General features: G+C 43.7%; 1 protein-coding gene across 3 annotated transcripts in view; it reads right to left on the reverse strand.

Annotated features, from left to right (window-relative positions):
- The window catches only part of ZNF469 (zinc finger protein 469), a 562,435-nt gene that overhangs the window by 96,929 nt on the left and 443,393 nt on the right, over nt 1-22,113 (reverse strand). The window contains exon 1 of one of the 3 annotated variants that reach the window (XM_073659718.1): nt 6,647-6,784. The exons of the other annotated variants lie outside the window; for them this stretch is intronic. The gene's annotated coding sequence lies outside the window, so the exon portion shown is untranslated. Of the gene's footprint in view, nt 1-6,646; nt 6,785-22,113 lie in introns of those variants that run through there. 3 annotated transcript variants of the gene reach the window in all.

Genomic DNA, 22,113 nt, shown 5'->3' on the forward strand with positions numbered 1-22,113 from the left:
AGACATGGTCTGGGAGGCACAGACCAGACACAGATGTGGAACCGAAGATGTATTTTTACTAAGTGAACCCTGCAAGCAAAGCAGTTTCCATCCTCGTTCTGTAGTACGGTATACTCTAGATGCCTATGGGCAAATTATTGAACACTTTTTTTTTTTTTTTTTTATTACTGTTTCCAAAATTTTAACCTGTTCTCAATTTGATTGCAAGCTCTGCGGGGGGCTTTTTAATTGACAGCTGATGTGTCAGTGTGAAGGGAGAGATTTGCAGGAAGCAGCATCCAAGTCAAAAGTTAAGGTCAATGCCAAAATAAAAGAATGTACCCCCTAAGGTAGGATTGGAGAAATCTAAACCGAAAAACTATCCGTTCTGGGACCTTGAAATGTAATAGTAGGAGGTGCTAAAGGGCAGCGAATATATATTATTCACATACTGACCTGCTCCCATCTTTGTATAGATGATGGTTGAGTAAGAATATCATTTTTCTTTGGAATGTGTGACCCTAGAGCAAATCTCTGGATAATGTGTTAGGGGATTTGCAAAGTTCCACCTGGACAAGCTTCAGTCTTCATTCTGTCACCTTGTCCTATAAGTGTGACTTACTGCACAGCTACTCCTGGTCTTCCTATGAACTGTGGAAATTTGGAGATTAGCAAAGGTGCAGTGAAGATGCCTACTGCTGGTTGTTTTCCACTTCAATAGAACCTATAAGAACTATATGGACATTTTTCTTGGCTTGGGTGTGGGCTATAGATAGCCTTATAATTTTGGCTGCTTTCTTCAGGCTAAGGCCATGGTCACTCACCCATTATTTGGTCAGTATTTTACATCATACATTACAGTGTGGGTGGCGTTAAATAGTTTGGGGCTAATACAGTGGCCATTATACAGTGTAGGATATAATACAGTGGCCATTATACAGTGTAGGATATAATACAGTGGCCATTATACAGTGTAGGATATAATACAGTGGCCATTATACAGTATAGGATATAATGCAGTGGCCATTATACAGTGTAGGATATAATACAGTGGCCATTATACAGTATAGGATATAATACAGTGGCCATTATACAGTGTAGGATATAATACAGTGGCCATTATACAGTATAGGATATAATGCAGTGGCCATTATACAGTGTAGGATATAATACAGTGGCCATTATACAGTGTAGGATATAATACAGTGGCCATTATACAGTATAGGATATAATGCAGTGGCCATTATACAGTGTAGGATATAATACAGTGGCCATTATACAGTATAGGATATAATGCAGTGGCCATTATACAGCTTGGGGGCTAATGTGAGGGACATTATACAATTTGGGGCTAATGTAGAGCTATTACACAGTTTGGGGGCTAATGCAGGGGCCATTATGCAGTTTGGGGGCTAATGCAGGGGCCATTATGCAGTTTGGGGGCTAATGCAGGGGCCATTATGCAGTTTGGGGGCTAATGCAGGGGCCATTATGCAGTTTGGGGGCTAATGCAGGGGCCATTATGCAGTTTGGGGGCTAATGCAGGGGCCATTATGCAGTTTGGGGGGGCTAATACAGTGGCCATTATACAGTTTTGGGGTAATGCAGGGGAAATTATACAGTTTGTGGACTAATGTGGGGGCCATTATATAGCGTGGGGGCCATTATACAGTGTAGATGCTAATGTGGAGGCCATTATACAGTCTGGGGGATAATGTCAGGGCCATTATACAGTTTGGGGGCTAATGTGAGGGCCATTATAAAGTTTGATGTCTACCGTGGGGACTACTGTGGGGGGCCTCATACAGTGTTGGGGGCTCTCATACATTGTAAGGACATATGTAGGGGTTCTCATAAAGTGTGGGAGCCATTATACAGTATGGGAGCTAATGTGGGGAACATTATACAGTGTGAGGGCTAGTGTGGGGAACATTATACAGTGTGAGGGCTAGTGTGGGGGTTATTATACTGTGCTTTGGGGGAGCATTGGGGACATCAAATTAGGGAGCTGTGGGCCCATCATACTGTATATAATGTAGTTGTGGGGAGCCATACTGTGTATAGGGGAGCTGTGGGAGTATCATACTCTGTATAAGGGATCTGGGAGCCATCATACTGTGTATAGGGGAGCTGTACATTGGGGGACTCAGCGGACATTATTAAATGTTAAGTGGGCACTTAAGAAGCATTATTGTTATGGGGAACTCAGAGTATTGTGGCCGTCAAAGGGGCAAAATGTGGACACTTTTCTAGGGCATTAATATTTTCTTGGGGGAAATGTTACCATCAATAGGGCACAAAGGAGGCATTATTACTATGTAAGGGGCACAACTATGTGGTGCACTAAGAAGAGCGCTGTTATTGTACCACACTGTAGGTGCAGTAATATGGACACATACGGCAGCAGCGGCTCAGTATTGGGATATCAGCAGGATGAGGAGTTTGTGCAGGTTGGGAATGGATGGGGACGGTGCTGGAAATGGGAGACGTCAAATGTGTCTATATAACTGTACTATTATCACTTGTATGTTCTGCAGGACTGGTATCTACCACTTATGGCGGTAATATCAGTGTGCCACTATAGATGTAATCAGGGTTATCTGGTCAGATATATCGCCCCCCACCCTCAGCTGAACCCCTCTACGCCTCTGACTTGCACCACTTCTGCACTTTTCACCCGCTCCTGGTTTTGGCGTGCAAATACTGATGTAAAATACTAACCAAATACTGAATGTGTGAACATGGCCTTATGATAACTAACCATATGAAATGGCGGATAGTGGAGTCCTTAGCAGATCTAGATGGCATCTCTAATCTCCGGTGTAGCTGTATGGTAATTACTGGCCATCCCACAATGTATGAAAGATGCCATACTGCAGAAATCCTCTTTATTACGCCGGGTATATAAAATGCCCCTAATGGCAGACTATTCGTCATACTGTACTCTCCTGAATCTTTTCTTAGTTTACGGTGCTTTATTCTAGTGAAGGTTTCCTAGGACTTAGTTTCCGGTCAGGTTCGCCTTCCTCACTGGCAGACTCTTCCCATCTAACTTATACAGGGCCGGAGTGAGAACGACACTGTGTGTCAGGCCTGCGCACTGCTCTACTGTGTTATGACTGGCTCCAGACACCGCTGCTTGTCCTTAAGTTTATGAGCTAACCCCAGAACACCTCATTTCTTAGAGAGGGAACAACGAAAGGAAAAATAAATGCTAAATGGAAAAACATTACTCTCGTCTCACAAAACTCCCAGCTCGCTCCGAGAGCAGACACCCGAGGAACAGCAGAGCAATCTGCAATTGGTGCAGCGTCGTTAACGCCATCAAACCTTATTCATATTCTCACCAGACTAGCAGATAAACTTTTAAGAACTCGGCATTTCTTACTGAATGCAGCAGGGTGACCTGAAGGATACGTGCGCCCCGCAATGATTCACATTTTGAAATCCATTGATCCTTTACTACTTGTTGCTGCGATAATACCACGTTAGTCTAAGAAGTATTCAGGCCACATCTTTGGTAACCCCCCCCCCCCACCGTGGGGGTGTAGTGGACGACATGTTGTATCTCTCTGCCCACATTCTATATTATGTCTTGTCTCACTGTGGCTCAGTAATGACATACTTGTTCTTGTGGTTTTCCCAACATAACTTTGAACTGAGATATTTCTGAATTGCTCAGATCCCCATCCTTTGAGTCTGTCTATATCTGTGCCAGGCCAGTTTAGCTAATTGTATGTGTACATTTGAGCACATTATGCTATTATGTTGCAACCTATAAAACAACATTGCAGCCTTGCATATAACCTCCTGCTTGCAGTAATATTGATATCATAGTTACTTTGTCTATTCCACATTTTCATAAGTGGATATGTAGCACATTGCTTAATAGTTCTACTTAATAGTCTTACTGGTCGTAGACCTGACAGGCTCGCTGAGAGTTAAGCAGTCTGAAATTTGGGTAACCGCAAAGTCTACTCTGTCCAACAGTGAATGGGAATTCGCTTAAGTGCCTCGTCTTCCAGTGTACACATCCAGACAAAATACAAGAAGCAGCGGCCCCATGATACATCTGTCAGCCTGCGCTCATCTGTAAGACTTCTACCTATGCTTAACAGTACAAGCTCCGTACTCAGCCATTCAGTTATAATAGTAGAGGCGGACATGCCATCGGTGCAACCTGTGCAGGCGCACTGGGGCCCAAGAGGTAAGGCGGCCATATGCACCTCCAAAACAGATGGAATTGTGCAAATGGTCCGTATATTGTTACTTGCACAGAGGCCTCCTCTGTCTGTGTCCGCTCCTGTATAATAGTATATGTGCATTACATAGCACACCTCATTCAGCTACCAGCATTGAAGTGAATGTATTTTTACTTATTGCAATAAATTCTAACCATTTATAGAAGGGCGGCATGCATAATGTTGATAGGCCCAGAGGGCTTGTAGAAACCCAAGATAAGTGCTCCAGTCTCTAATCCCGCCATCATTCCTGAGAATGGTACTTGTCTTGGTAGATTGCACAGTTTGAACAGGAGCTACACATGTGCCTGGAGAATAACCCCACTGTACTCCGCATAGCACTGCTCAGCTGCTGTCATTATCTGCAGGAGAAATCAAACAAAAAAGGCCCTCAGTTCCAGCAGAGAGAAAAAAAAAAAGTGTATTTTCCTTTCCAGATTCCCAAATTATTCCTGTGTGGGGGTGATTGTTAGGCGTATGCGATGGCCAAAACCATAAAAAAAAACAGTCCGGCACTTAGTTACAGAAGCCATATCCTCTGCAAATCATCCGGGATATCATTTATCTGCGTCACTTTGGGATGAGTGGCAGCAATGAGGTGTCTTGTGTCGCATTTATGATGGTGCAGCAGGGGTTAACAATGGCAGCAGCAGCAGCAGACTGCAGCAGGAAGAAAGGAATGCCCCTAAGTGTAGAGTATGAGACCTCCTCAGTAATGTCAGGAACTCCCCTTCATCAGACAGCTGCTCTCCCCTACAGCTGATTCCCAGTCCACTCCCCTTCTCCAGCCTCCAGGCACAGGACTGAGATCCATCCCTGCTCAGGACTGAGATCCATCCCTGCACAGGACTGAGATCCATCCCTGCACAGGACTGAGATCCGTCCCTGCACAGGACTGAGATCCGTCCCTGCACAGGACTGAGATCCATCCCTGCTCAGGACTGAGATCCATCCCTGCACAGGACTGAGATCCATCCCTGCACAGGACTGAGATCCATACCTGCTCAGGACTGAGATCCATCCCTGCACAGGACTGAGATCCATCCCTGCTCAGGACTGAGATCCATCCCTGCACAGGACTGAGATCCATCCCTGCTCAGGACTGAGATCCATCCCTGCACAGGACTGAGATCTATTCCTGCTCAGGACTGAGATCTATCCCTGCTCAGGACTGAGATCTATCCCTGCACAGGACTGAGATCCATCCCTGCACAGGACTGAGATCCATCCCTGCTCAGGACTGAGATCCATCCCTGCATAGGACTGAGATCCATCCCTGCACAGGACTGAGATCTATCCCTGCACAGGACTGAGATCCATCCCTGCACAGGACTGAGATCCATCCCTGCTCAGGACTGAGATCCATCCCTGCTCAGGACTGAGATCTATCCCTGCACAGGACTGAGATCCATCCCTGCACAGGACTGAGATCCATCCCTGCTCAGGACTGAGATCCATCCCTGCACAGGACTGAGATCCATCCCTGCTCAGGACTGAGATCCATCCCTGCACAGGACTGAGATCCATCCCTGCTCAGGACTGAGATCCATCCCTGCACAGGACTGAGATCTATCCCTGCTCAGGACTGAGATCCATCCCTGCTCAGGACTGAGATCCATCCCTGCTCAGGACTCCTTCATTATGCAGAAGAAAAACCCTACATTGTGTAAGAAAGTATACAATATTGCCACTTGCGCATAAACAGGGCTGTATACGCATTCATTCATTCGTTCATTCATTCATTCACATCTCTGTTGCTGTATAGTTAAAGATCCATCCAGTAGTTTTTTTTTCTTTAATCGCTGTTATAATGTTTCCCCAAATAGCAACATTGTCATAACTAATATCCAAAAACTGTATATGTTCAGGCTCCTCTAGTCATCTAAATGCTTTCCAGGGTTAAAAAATCCTTTCTACTACTGTACAGATCAACTTCAGCAACTTCTGAAATAGGAGGCAGGGGGACATAATCTGCCATCTGGAACTGACAATGCATACTGGGCAAGGTGCCAGTCACACAACCCCACCTGGCATGGAAGGGGTGTATCTGTGCACAGGCATCTGGTAACCTCTGACAGATGACATAATTAGGCATCGTTACACACTGTCACCGGTATCCATCTAACACAAGCAAATGCAATCCACCTAAATATAAATGCAGAAGTGAGAATGAATGCAGACACAACACCACCATAAAGCTGCTGGTACCAACCAGTTTCACTGCCTGGCAGCCCTCTGATATTATGCCAGCAGACAACAACTCCTAACACTGGTGACAAGCAACTGGATCTAAGCAACTCTACTTGCAATTTAAAAAAAAAATGCATCTTTGCTGTCTGTTACTGCAACCAGCAGCAGCTGATATTGCCAGGACCTTGCTATATATATATATATATAATATAGATGAGGAAGCCAGGATCTCTTACCTCATCATCAGCATGCTAGATCCTATGGCTGCCTCACTCCTCCGGCTGCAGCAATCATGCTAGTTCCGTAGTAATGTATGAACAGACTGAGGAAGCTTCATTACTGAGCACAGGCTCCGGCTCTGCAGCGCACGCCCTCTCCAAGTCACTCCAGCCAGTAGCGCACAGTGTTCACAAGGCTACAGACACTGCTGGAAAAGCTCCTTCTCCTCTCAGCTGCTGGGACCGTGGATCCCCCTCCTCCAGGCTGCAATAGCACTTCTGTCATCTGTCAGTACCTACTGCTGCTTCGGATTAAGTGCAGCTAATGCACCTTCTCTGTTCCATTCTTTTCTTATCAAATGCAGTAATACACAAGTGCTTTTTTGAAGCTGGATTTATTGCAGATTGCCAAACAACTCCCAGATGGGACAACTGTGGATAGTCTGCTAAAAATGTGCACCAGATTGTGTGTGAATTTTAGTGGGATGTGTCTAGCCCATGCTATAAAAAACAAAAACAACAAAGTCTGCATTTATTGTTTCTGATCAAAGTAGAGGTAACTGTCATAAAAAAAGCTGTTTAGTGGACATAATGGAATTAGATTCAGCTTTCTAAGATCGCGTGACATTGATTTTAATTGATAGATCACATTGTTGGGTCTAATCTCCACCAATACCGCTGCACAACCAGCTCTACCCTCACCTACTGTATCCTCACCCATCCCTTGTAGATTGTGAGCCCTCGCGGGCAGGGTCCTCGCTCCACCATACCGCTGCACAACCAGCTCTACCCTCACCTACTGTATCCTCACCCATCCCTTGTAGGCTGTGAGCCCTCGCGGGCAGGGTCCTCGCTCCACCATACCACTGCACGACCAGCTCTACCCTCACCTACTGTATCCTCACCCATCCCTTGTAGACTGAGCCCTCGCGGGCAGGGTCCTCGCTCCACCATACCGCTGCACAACCAGCTCTACCCTCACCTACTGTATCCTCACCCATCCCTTGTAGACTGTGAGCCCTCGCGGACAGGGTCCTCGCTCCACCATACCGCTGCACGACCAGCTCTACCCTCACCTACTGTATCCTCACCCATCCCTTGTAGACTGTGAGCCCTCGCGGACAGGGTCCTCGCTCCACCATACCGCTGCACGACCAGCTCTACCCTCACCTACTGTATCCTCACCCATCCCCTGTAGACTGTGAGCTCTTGCGGGCAGGGTCCTCGCTCCACCATACCGCTGCACGACCAGCTCTACCCTCACCTACTGTATCCTCACCCATCCCCTGTAGACTGTGAGCTCTTGCGGGCAGGGTCCTCGCTCCACCATACCGCTGCACGACCAGCTCTACCCTCACCTACTGTATCCTCACCCATCCCTTGTAGATTGTGAGCCCTCGCGGGCAGGGTCCTCGCTCCGCCATACCGCTGCACGACCAGCTCTACCCTCACCTACTGTATCCTCACCCATCCCTTGTAGATTGTGAGCCCTCGCTCCTCCATACCGCTGCATGACCAGCTCTACCCTCACCTACTGTATCCTCACCCATCCCCTGTAGATTGTGAGCCCTCGCGGGCAGGGTCCTCGCTCCACCATAAAGCTGCACGACCAGCTCTACCCCCACCTACTGTATCCTCACCCATCCCTTGTAGATTGTGAGCCCTCGCGGGCAGGGTCCTCGCTCCGCCATACCGCTGCACGACCAGCTCTACCCTCACCTACTGTATCCTCACCCATCCCTTGTAGATTGTGAGCCCTCGCTCCTCCATACCGCTGCATGACCAGCTCTACCCTCACCTACTGTATCCTCACCCATCCCTTGTAGATTGTGAGCCCTCGCGGGCAGGGTCCTCCCTCCACCATACCACTGCACGACCAGCTCTACCCTCACCTACTGTATCCTCACCCATCCCTTGTAGATTGTGAGCCCTCGCGGGCAGGGTCCTCGCTCCGCCATACCGCTGCACGACCAGCTCTACCCTCACCTACTGTATCCTCACCCATCCCTTGTAGATTGTGAGCCCTCGCTCCTCCATACCGCTGCATGACCAGCTCTACCCTCACCTACTGTATCCTCACCCATCCCCTGTAGACTGTGAGCCCTCGCGGGCAGGGTCCTCGCTCCACCACACCGCTGTACGACCAGCTCTGCCCTCACCTACTGTATCCTCACCCATCCCTTGTAGACTGTGAGCCCTCGCGGGCAGGGTCCTCGCTCCACCATACCGCTGCACGACCAGCTCTACCCCCACCTACTGTATCCTCACCCATCCCTTGTAGATTGTGAGCCCTCGCGGGCAGGGTCCTCGCTCCGCCATACCGCTGCACGACCAGCTCTACCCTCACCTACTGTATCCTCACCCATCCCTTGTAGATTGTGAGCCCTCGCTCCTCCATACCGCTGCATGACCAGCTCTACCCTCACCTACTGTATCCTCACCCATCCCTTGTAGATTGTGAGCCCTCGCGGGCAGGGTCCTCCCTCCACCATACCACTGCACGACCAGCTCTACCCTCACCTACTGTATCCTCACCCATCCCTTGTAGATTGTGAGCCCTCGCGGGCAGGGTCCTCGCTCCGCCATACCGCTGCACGACCAGCTCTACCCTCACCTACTGTATCCTCACCCATCCCTTGTAGATTGTGAGCCCTCGCTCCTCCATACCGCTGCATGACCAGCTCTACCCTCACCTACTGTATCCTCACCCATCCCCTGTAGACTGTGAGCCCTCGCGGGCAGGGTCCTCGCTCCACCACACCGCTGTACGACCAGCTCTGCCCTCACCTACTGTATCCTCACCCATCCCTTGTAGACTGTGAGCCCTCGCGGGCAGGGTCCTCGCTCCTCCATACCGCTGTACGACCAGCTCTACCCTCACCTACTGTATCCTCACCCATCCCCTGTAGACTGTGAGCCCTCGCGGGCAGGGTCCTCGCTCCACCATACCACTGCACGACCAGCTCTGCCCTCACCTACTGTATCCTCACCCATCCCTTGTAGATTGTGAGCCCTCGCGGGCAGGGTCCTCGCTCCACCATACCGCTGCACGACCAGCTGTACCCTCACCTACTGTATCCTCACCCATCCCTTGTAGACTGTGAGCCCTCGCGGGCAGGGTCCTCGCTCCACCATACCGCTGCACGACCAGCTGTACCCTCACCTACTGTATCCTCACCCATCCCTTGTAGACTGTGAGCCCTCGCGGGCAGGGTCCTCGCTCCACCATACCGCTGCACGACCAGATCTACCCCCACCTACTGTATCCTCACCCATCCCTTGTAGACTGTGAGCCCTCGCGGGCAGGGTCCTCGCTCCACCATACCGCTGCATGACCAGCTGTACCCTCACCTACTGTATCCTCACCCATCCCTTGTAGACTGTGAGCCCTCGCGGGCAGGGTCCTCGCTCCACCATACCGCTGCATGACCAGCTGTACCCTCACCTACTGTATCCTCACCCATCCCTTGTAGACTGTGAGCCCTCGCGGGCAGGGTCCTCGCTCCACCATACCGCTGCACGACCAGCTCTGCCCTCACCTACTGTATCCTCACCCATCCCTTGTAGACTGTGAGCCCTCGCGGGCAGGGTCAAGATTATTGTAATTGTTCTTGTATGTATACCTCTTCACATGTAAAGTGCCATGGAATAAATGGCACTATAATAATTATTAATAATAATAATAATAATAATCTAACCAGCATTTGAGGTAGAAGGGGATTTGACACTATAAAGTTACCACTGCAATCTTTTTATTTTAAAGCACCACTCCAGCGGTTTTTTTTTTATTGCAGCACTGGAATGGTACAACTAACTGTCTTCTTCATTTCTCAGTGCCGCTCCGGTGGGTCTTCTGCAGTTTGTGACCTACCGGATCACTGCAATCCGGAAGTCACTTCTCAATGTTAGTCTATGAAAGCCAGAATGAGACTCATAGACTTAAATTTAGAACTTGTGACTGTTACCTCTGATATCCATTCAGTCAGAAGTTGCTGTCACAAAGATGGCGTCGCGGGAGCGGACTGGAATTGGAAACAGCTGAAGGCAGTGGCTGGTGAGAATAATACTAGGGTCAGGGAACTTAGATTAGTTGCACCACTCTAGCGCTGAAATAAACAAAGTTCTGGAGTTGTTCTTTAAGATGAACTTGCTTTTGAAGGCCACTAAGTGAAAGGAACTTTTTTAAAAATGCAATGGAAAAATGTTGTGTGGGCAATAAATATTAACTACATTATTTTTTAAATCTCTGATTTAGACTAGGAAGTATGGTCAGGTCCCAAAACCAAACATATCTGTGTGACTTGTGGGTGGGCAGCTATTGTAGTTGCATGGAAAGCTGTGCATGATTTGCTACCAAAAAATTCAAACTGGGTTGACTTTTTAGTATGAGCATGGTAGAACGTGGGTTGCAATGTGACCCCTTTGACAATAAGATGAGACACAGTGTATTTGGTGCCGTCTTATAGCCTTATATTAGTGCAGTTCCCTGAATATAAAGGAATGCTGAGGCTTCTTTGTGACCCCCTATGTCATATCATGACTATTATGTAAAAACTTTCAGCGGTTATCCGCTATAAACAATCCCTACTTGTTAGAAAAGTTCCTTGACAAAAAAACAGATCACATAGTGTCCCTCTGGTGGCTCCCTATACAATGGGGAATCCGAGTAAGAGCTGTCTATCTATGTAACAAGTGAGATATGCTTTTTGTATACGTTAACCACTTTGGCCAAGAGATGAGGGTCCAAAACGGAGGACTCTCTCTATTAACTCTGAATTTCCTAGTATGGTACATGAACATGGGTCTTCTAAACTAGACCCCTGTACTGAAAAAGGCAGGTATTCCCTTAGCAAAGTTTTTATTTATCTGGTAATTATTAATAGGAGTACCCATTTTTTGGTATTCTAACTTGTATGAACAGTTTTAGTTGTAGGCAAACTCCAAAACCTCTCTGGAAGGGTCCAGCGTGAAATAATCGTTTCTGAAGTCTTCGTTTTTCTATGGCTTGTTGTCTCCCAAGTGCACCCTCATTCTTTTATCAGCATGTCCATCCTTGTAGTGATGATGTCTCCTGGGCTTACTTAATTTCTTTTATATTGTTATTATACAAGGATATTGGCAAGAAGTTTTAACCAAGTTTTGAGGACTTTGCTTTAGGGCTCTTTCACACGCCCGTGGTAATAATAATAATCTCTTTATTTATATAGCGCCAACATATTCTGCAGCACTTTACAATTCAGACAATTTACATACATTATCGGCACTGTCCCCATCAGGGCTCACAATCTACATTCCCTATCAGTATGTTTTTGGAGTGTGGGAAGAAACCGGAGAACCCGGAGGAAACCCACGCAAACACGGGGAGAACATACAAACTCCTTGCAGATGTTGTCCTTGGTGGGATTTGAACCCTGCACCCCAGCCCTGCAAGGCTGCAGTGCTAACCACTGAGCCACCGTGCTGCCGTGTTTCGGGTATGTGTGGTGTTCGTTTGCACACGTACCGGAGACCCTGACACACGTAGACCCATTCAATTGAATGGGTTTGTACACGTGAGTCCATGGGCAAAACACGCTGACATGCCTGTATTTTACCCGCAGCACGGGCCGCAAAACGTCCTGCACATGTGCACAGTGATGGCACACGGATGACATCCGTGTGTCATCCATGTGACGCGTACGGGCGTCTGGGAATCAGCGGTCCTGTTCCCAAGCGCCGGGTGCTGCAGGCATCTGTCATCATTGTCCCCTGCCGGCCCTGAGATCAGCGTGAGCAGGGGACAATGTTGACAGTTGTATTCTGCCCCCGCTGTTTCCAGCAAGTGTAAAACAAGAATAAAATAAGAAACATTATATTCATCTTTACACCTAATTCCCTGAAGCCATTGCCCCTGAAAAAAAATAACCATAAATACTCACCTGTCCGACATACCGTCCCACGCTGTAATCCATCTGACCGACAATTCTGCATCAGCATCACCCGCTACAGCGAACGGGCCCCTGTCCTGTTCTGAGCTCAGTGAGTGACAGGACACCGATCAGTGAGCTCAGCACAGGTCAGGGGCCCGCTCGCTGGAGCGAGTCATTCTGCTCTGCTCCTCAGCATGTGCAGTCAGATGGATTACAGCGTGGCACACTTATTTAATCTTCGGACAGGTGAGTACAAGGATTTTTTTTTAATAAATAATTTTATTCTTATTTTTCAGGTTTTGGAGACAGTGGGAGCAGAATACTACTCTCAACATTGTCCCCTGCTGATGATGATCCCAGCTCCAGCAGGGGACAATGATGAGGGCAGTGTTCAGAAGCCGGCGCTTGGGAACAGCACTAACTGTACCGCTGATTCCCAGGCGCCGGTACATGTGCTCCTGATGCGGCACACGATTGCCACACGTATTATACACACATACACACGGACACGGATATCTCCGGTACTGGTTTTTCTAGTACCGAAAATTTCCGGACGTGTGAAAGAGTCCTTATAGACAAGATATCAGTAGTAAGTTGTGAATTTTCCCAGAAGTTGTTTCTCTTGGTGCCTTTAGACCAGGGTCACACGATTGTTTATTCTGTCTGTGACAGAATTAGATAAATTATGTTAATGACACATACCCTGTATCTTACCTTTCATTTGTAACCCTATCTGTGATAGTAATCAGATGACTCATTAATTTTTATGGAATAGTGTTGTGGGCCCGCTCAGTGACCTGTGCAGATGTCATTGTGCAGGGGGGAGGCGAACAGTTTATCCTGAGTTATCTACAGGTGCATCTCACTAAATTAGAATATCATCAAAAAGTTAATTTATTTGAGTTCTTCAATACAAAAAGTGAAACTTATATGTTATATAGAGTCATTACACACAGAGTGAGCTATTTCACGTGTTTATTTCTGTTAATGTTGATGATTATGGCTTACAGCCAATGAAAACACAAAATACATTATCTCAGTAAATTAGAATAATTAACAAAAAACACCTGCAAAGGCTTCCTAAGCATTTAAAAAGGTCCCTTAGTCTGTTTCAGTAGGCTCCACAATCATGGAGAAGACTGCTGACTTGACAGATGTCCAGAAGGCAGTCACTGACACACTCCACAAGGAGGGTAAGCCACAAAAGGTCAATGCTAAAGAAGCTGGCTGTTCACATAGTGCTGTATCCAAGCATATTAATGGAAAGTTGTGTGGAAGGAAAAAGTGTGGTAGAAAAGGTGCACAAGCAACCGGGATAACCGCAGCCTGGAAAGGATTGTTAAGAAAAGGCCATTCAAACATTTGGGTGAGATTCACAAGGAGTGGACAGCTGCTGGAGTCAAGAGCCACCGCACACAGACGTATCCAGGACATGGGCTACAAGTGTCGCATTCCTTGTGTCAAGCCACTCATGACCAATAGACAACACCAGAAGCGTCTTACCTGGGCCAAGGAGAAGAAGACCTGGACTGTTCTCAGTGGTCCAAGGTCGTGTTTTCAGATGAAAGTAAATTTTGCATTTTATTTGGAAATCAAGGTCCCAGAGTCTGGAGGAAGAGTGGAGAGGCCACAATCCAAGCTGCTGGAGGTCTAGTGTGAAGTTTCCACAGTCAGTGATGGTTTGGGGGCCATGTCATCTGCTGGTGGAGGTCCACTGTGTTTTATCAAGACCAAAGTCAGTGCCGCCGTCTACCAGGACATTTTACAGCCCTTCATGCTTCCCTCTCCCGACAAGCTTTATGGAGATGGAAATGTCATTCTCCAGCAGGACTTGGCCCCTGTCCACACTGCCAAAAGTACCAATACCTGGTTTACACACAACAGTATCACTGTGCTTGATTGTCAGCAAACTCGCCTGACCGTAACCCCATAGAGGATCTATTATAGAGAATCTATGGGGTATTGTCAAGAGGAAGATGAGAGACCCCAGACCCAACAATGCAGACGAGCTGAAGGCTGCTATCAAAGCCACCTGGGCTTCCATAACACCTCAGCAGCCACAGGCTGATCCCTCCATGCCACAGGCTGATCCCTCCATGCCACAGGCTGATCGCCTCCATGCCACAGGCTGATCCCTCCATGCCACAGGCTGATCCCTCCATGCCACAGGCTGATCCCTCCATGCCACATTGCCGCATTGATGCAGTAATTGATGCACAAGGAGCCGCGACCAAGTATTGAGGCATTTACTGAACAGACATTTCAGGAGGACAACATTTCGGATTTTAAAATAATTTTTCAAGCTGTTGTTATAAAGTATTCTAATTTACTGAGATAATGACTTTTGTGTTTTCATTAGCTGTAAGCCATAATCATCACTAACAGAAATAAACACGTGAAATAGATCCCTCTGTGTGTAATGACTCTATATAATAGATCCCTCTGTGTGTAATGACTCTATATAATAGATCACGCTGCGTGTAATGACTCTATATAATAGATCCCTCTGTGTGTAATGACTCTATATAATAGATCCCTCTGTGTGTAATGACTCTATATAATAGATCCCTCTGTGTGTAATGACTATATATAATAGATCCCTCTGCGTGTAATGACTCTATATAATAGATCCCTCTGCGTGTAATGACTCTATATAATAGATCGCTCTGCGTGTAATGACTCTATATAATAGATCACTCTGTGTGTAATGGCTCTATATAATAGATCCCTCTTTGTGTAATGACTCTATATAATAGATCCCTCTGTGTGTAATGACTCTATATAATAGATCACTCTGTGTGTAATGACTCTATATAATAGATCCCTCTGTGTGTAATGACTCTATATAATAGATCCCTCTGTGTGTAATGACTCTATATAATAGATCCCTCTGTGTGTAATGACTCTATATAATAGATCGCTCTGCGTGTAATGACTCTATATAATACATTGCTCTGTGTGTAATGACTCTATATAATAGATCCCTCTGTGTGTAATGACTATATAATAGATCGCTCTGCGTGTAATGACTCTATATACTAGATCGCTCTGTGTGTAATGATTCTATATAATAGATCACTCTGTGTGTAATGACTCTATATAATAGATCCCTCTGTGTGTAATGACTCTATATAATAGATCCCTCAGTGTGTAATGACTCTATATAATAGATCGCTCTGCGTGTAATGACTCTATATAATAGATTGCTCTGTGTGTAATGACTCTATATAATAGATCCCTCTGTGTGTAATGACTCTATATAATAGATCGCTCTGCGTGTAATGACTCTATATACTAGATCGCTCTGTGTGTAATGACTCTATATAATAGATCACTCTGTGTGTAATGACTCTATATAATAGATCCCTCTGTGTGTAATGACTCTATATAATAGACCCCTCTGTGTGTAATGACTCTATATAATAGATCGCTCTGTGTGTAATGACTCTATATAATAGATCGCTCTGTGTGTAATGACTCTATATAATAGATCCCTCTGCGTGTAATGACTCTATACAATAGATCACTCTGCGTGTAATGACTCTATATAATAGATCCCTCTGCGTGTAATGACTCTATATAATAGATCCCTCTGCGTGTAATGACTCTATATAATAGATCCCTCTGCGTGTAATGACTCTTTATAATAGATCGCTCTGTGTGTAATGACTCTATATAATAGATCCCTCTGCGTGTAATGACTCTATATAATAGATCCCTCTGCGTGTAATGACTCTATAGAATAGATCCCTCTGTGTGTAATGACTCTATATAATAGATCCTACTGTGTGTAATGACTCTATAGAATAGATCGCTCTGTGTGTAATGACTATATAATAGATCCCTCTGTTTGTAATGATTCTATATAATAGATCCCTCTGTGTGTAATGACTCTATAGAATAGATCCCTCTGTGTGTAATGACTCTATATAATAGATCCCTCTGTGTAATGACTCTATATAATAGATCCCTCTGTGTGTAATGACTCTATCTAATAGATCCCTCTGTGTGTAATGACTCTATATAATAGATCCCTCTGTGTGTAATGACTCTATCTAATAGATCCCTCTGTGTGTAATGACTCTATCTAATAGATCCCTCTGTGTAATGACTCTATATAATAGATCCCTCTGTGTGTAATGACTCTATCTAATAGATCCCTCTGTGTGTAATGACTCTATATAATAGATCCCTCTGTGTGTAATGACTCTATATAATAGATCCCTCTGCGTGTAATGACTCTATATAATAGATCCCTCTGCGTGTAATGACTCTATATAATAGATCCCTCTGCGTGTAATGACTCTATATAATAGATCCCTCTGTGTGTAATGACTCTATATAATAGATCCCTCTGCGTGTAATGACTCTATATAATAGATCCCTCTGTGTGTAATGACTCTATATAATAGATCCCTCTGCGTGTAATGACTCTATATAATAGATCCCTCTGCGTGTAATGACTCTATAGAATAGATACCTCTGTGTGTAATGACTCTATATAATAGATCGCTGTGTGTAATGACTCTATATAATAGATCCCTCTGCGTGTAATCACTCTATATAATAGATCTCTCTGTGTGTAATGACTCTATATAATAGATCCCTCTGTGTGTAATGACTCTATCTAATAGATCCCTCTGTGTGTAATGACTCTATCTAATAGATCCCTCTGTGTGTAATGACTCTATATAATAGATCCCTCTGCGTGTAATGACTCTATATAATAGATCCCTCTGCGTGTAATGACTCTATATAATAGATCCCTCTGCGTATAATGACTCTATATAATAGATCCCTCTGCGTGTAATGACTCTATCTAATAGATCCCTCTGCGTGTAATGACTCTATATAATAGATCCCTCTGTGTGTAATGACTCTATCTAATAGATCCCTCTGTGTGTAATGACTCTATATAATAGATCCCTCTGTGTAATGACTCTATATAATAGATCCCTCTGCGTGTAATGACTCTATATAATAGATCCCTCTGCGTGTAATGACTCTATATAATAGATCCCTCTGCGTGTAATGACTCTATATAATAGATCCGTCTGTGTGTAATGACTCTATATAATAGATCGCTGTGTGTAATGACTCTATATAATAGATCCCTCTGCGTGTAATGACTCTATATAATAGATCCCTCTGTGTGTAATGACTCTATATAATAGATCCCTCAGTGTGTAATGACTCTATATAATAGATCGCTCTGCGTGTAATGACTCTATATAATAGATTGCTCTGTGTGTAATGACTCTATATAATAGATCCCTCTGTGTGTAATGACTCTATATAATAGATCGCTCTGCGTGTAATGACTCTATATACTAGATCGCTCTGTGTGTAATGACTCTATATAATAGATCACTCTGTGTGTAATGACTCTATATAATAGATCCCTCTGTGTGTAATGACTCTATATAATAGACCCCTCTGTGTGTAATGACTCTATATAATAGATCGCTCTGTGTGTAATGACTCTATATAATAGATCGCTCTGTGTGTAATGACTCTATATAATAGATCCCTCTGCGTGTAATGACTCTATACAATAGATCACTCTGCGTGTAATGACTCTATATAATAGATCCCTCTGCGTGTAATGACTCTATATAATAGATCCCTCTGCGTGTAATGACTCTTTATAATAGATCGCTCTGTGTGTAATGACTCTATATAATAGATCCCTCTGCGTGTAATGACTCTATATAATAGATCCCTCTGCGTGTAATGACTCTATAGAATAGATCCCTCTGTGTGTAATGACTCTATATAATAGATCCTACTGTGTGTAATGACTCTATAGAATAGATCGCTCTGTGTGTAATGACTATATAATAGATCCCTCTGTTTGTAATGATTCTATATAATAGATCCCTCTGTGTGTAATGACTCTATAGAATAGATCGCTCTGTGTGTAATGACTCTATATAATAGATCCCTCTGTGTGTAATGACTATAGAATAGATCGCTCTGTGTGTAATGACTATATAATAGATCCCTCTGTGTGTAATGACTCTATATAATAGATCCCTCTGTGTGTAATGACTCTATATAATAGATCCCTCTGTGTGTAATGACTCTATATAATAGATCCCTCTGTGTGTAATGACTCTGTATAATAGATCCCTCTGTGTGTAATGACTCTATATAATAGATCCCTCTGTGTGTAATGACTCTGTATAATAGATCCCTCTGTGTGTAATGACTATAGAATAGATCGCTCTGTGTGTAATGACTATATAATAGATCCCTCTGTGTGTAATGACTCTATATAATAGATCCCTCTGTGTGTAATGACTCTATATAATAGATCCCTCTGTGTGTAATGACTCTATATAATAGATCCCTCTGTGTGTAATGACTCTGTATAATAGATCCCTCTGTGTGTAATGACTCTATATAATAGATCCCTCTGTGTGTAATGACTCTGTATAATAGATCCCTCTGTGTGTAATGACTCTATATAATAGATCACTCTGTGTGTAATGACTCTATATAATAGATCGCTGTGTGTAATGACTCTATATAATAGATCCCTGTGTGCAATGACTCTATATAATAGATCCCTCTGCGTGTAATGACTCTATATAATAGATCCCTCTGCGTGTAATGGCTCTATATAATAGATCCCTCTGCGTGTAATGACTCTATATAATAGATCCCTCTGCGTGTAATGGCTCTATATAATAGATCCCTCTGCGTGTAATGATTCTATATAATAGATCCCTCTGTGTGTAATGACTCTATATAATAGATCCCTCTGCGTGTAATGACTCTATAATAGATCCCTCTGCGTGTAATGACTCTATATAATAGATCCCTCTGCATGTAATGACTCTATATAATAGATCCCTCTGCGTGTAATGACTCTATATAATAGATCCCTCTGCGTGTAATGACTCTATATAATAGATCCCTCTGCGTGTAATGACTCTATATAATAGATCCCTCTGCGTGTAATGACTCTATATAATAGATCCCTCTGCGTGTAATGACTATACAATAGATCCCTCTGTGTGTAATGACTCTATATAATAGATCCCTCTGTGTGTAATGACTCTATATAATAGATCCCTCTGTGTGTAATGACTGTATATAATAGATCCCTCTGTGTGTAATGACTCTATATAATAGATCCCTCTGTGTGTAATGACTCTATATTATAGATCCCTATGTGTGTAATGACTATATAATAGATCCCTCTGTGTGTAATGACTCTATGTAATAGATCCCTCTGTGTGTAATGACTCTATATAATAGATCCCTCTGTGTAATGACTCTATATAATAGATCCCTCTGTGTGTAATGACTCTATCTAATAGATCCCTCTGTGTGTAATGACTCTATCTAATAGATCCCCCTGTGTGTAATGACTCTATCTAATAGATCCCTCTGTGTGTAATGACTCTATATAATAGATCCCTCTGTGTGTAATGACTCTATCTAATAGATCCCTCTGTGTAATGACTCTAATAGATCCCTCTGTGTGTAATGACTCTATCTAATAGATCCCTCTGTGTGTAATGACTCTATCTAATAGATCCCTCTGTGTGTAATGACTCTATCTAATAGATCCCTCTGTGTGTAATGACTCTATCTAATAGATCCCTCTGTGTGTAATGACTCTATCTAATAGATCCCTCTGTGTGTAATGACTCTATATAATAGATCCCTCTGTGTGTAATGACTCTATCTAATAGATCCCTCTGTGTGTAATGACTCTATATAATAGATCCCTCTGTGTAATGACTCTATATAATAGATCCCTCTGCGTGTAATAACTCTTTATAATAGATCCCTCTGCGTATAATGACTCTATATAATAGATCCCTCTGCGTGTAATGACTCTATCCAATAGATCCCTCTGCGTGTAATGACTCTATATAATAGATCCCTCTGTGTGTAATGACTCTATCTAATAGATCCCTCTGTGTGTAATGACTCTATATAATAGATCCCTCTGCGTGTAATGACTCTATATAATAGATCCCTCTGCGTATAATGACTCTATATAATAGATCCCTCTGCATGTAATGACTCTATCTAATAGATCCCTCTGCGTGTAATGACTCTATATAATAGATCCCTCTGTGTGTAATGACTCTATCTAATAGATCCCTCTGTGTGTAATGACTCTATATAATAGATCCCTCTGTGTAATGACTCTATATAATAGATCCCTCTGTGTGTAATGACTCTATCTAATAGATCCCTCTGTGTGTAATGACTCTATATAATGGATCCCTCTGTGTGTAATGACTCTATCTAATAGATCCCTCTGTGTGTAATGACTCTATCTAATAGATCCCTCTGTGTAATGACTCTATATAATAGATCCCTCTGTGTGTAATGACTCTATCTAATAGATCCCTCTGTGTGTAATGACTCTATATAATAGATCCCTCTGTGTGTAATGACTCTATATAATAGATCCCTCTGCGTGTAATGACTCTATATAATAGATCCCTCTGCGTGTAATGACTCTATATAATAGATCCCTCTGCGTGTAATGACTCTATATAATAGATCCCTCTGTGTGTAATGACTCTATATAATAGATCCCTCTGCGTGTAATGACTCTATATAATAGATCCCTCTGCGTGTAATGACTCTATATAATAGATCCCTCTGCGTGTAATGACTCTATATAATAGATCCCTCTGCGTGTAATGACTCTATATAATAGATACCTCTGTGTGTAATGACTCTATATAATAGATCGCTGTGTGTAATGACTCTATATAATAGATCCCTCTGCGTGTAATGACTCTATATAATAGATCTCTCTGTGTGTAATGACTCTATATAATAGATCCCTCTGTGTGTAATGACTCTATCTAATAGATCCCTCTGTGTGTAATGACTCTATCTAATAGATCCCTCTGTGTGTAATGACTCTATATAATAGATCCCTCTGCGTGTAATGACTCTATATAATAGATCCCTCTGCGTGTAATGACTCTATATAATAGATCCCTCTGCGTATAATGACTCTATATAATAGATCCCTCTGCGTGTAATGACTCTATCTAATAGATCCCTCTGCGTGTAATGACTCTATATAATAGATCCCTCTGTGTGTAATGACTCTATCTAATAGATCCCTCTGTGTGTAATGACTCTATATAATAGATCCCTCTGTGTAATGACTCTATATAATAGATCCCTCTGCGTGTAATGACTCTATATAATAGATCCCTCTGCGTGTAATGACTCTATATAATAGATCCCTCTGCGTGTAATGACTCTATATAATAGATCCGTCTGTGTGTAATGACTCTATATAATAGATCGCTGTGTGTAATGACTCTATATAATAGATCCCTCTGCGTGTAATGACTCTATATAATAGATCCCTCTGTGTGTAATGACTCTATATAATAGATCCCTCTGTGTGTAATGACTCTATATAATATAGGAGTTTCAGTTTGTGTATTGAAGAATTGAAATAAATGATATTCTAATTTCATGAGAAGCACCTGTAGTTTTCCAAAAAGGAAGATAAAAATTGTGTTACTTCTAAGAAAGCAAAACATTTTTTTTAGGATAGTTTACCCCACCAGTGTCTTG

Source organism: Phyllobates terribilis, unplaced genomic scaffold, assembly GCF_046119375.1.
Source record: "Phyllobates terribilis strain yellow unplaced genomic scaffold, ASM4611937v1 Scaffold_14__1_contigs__length_39327217, whole genome shotgun sequence".
Taxonomy (NCBI): Eukaryota; Metazoa; Chordata; class Amphibia; order Anura; family Dendrobatidae; genus Phyllobates; species Phyllobates terribilis.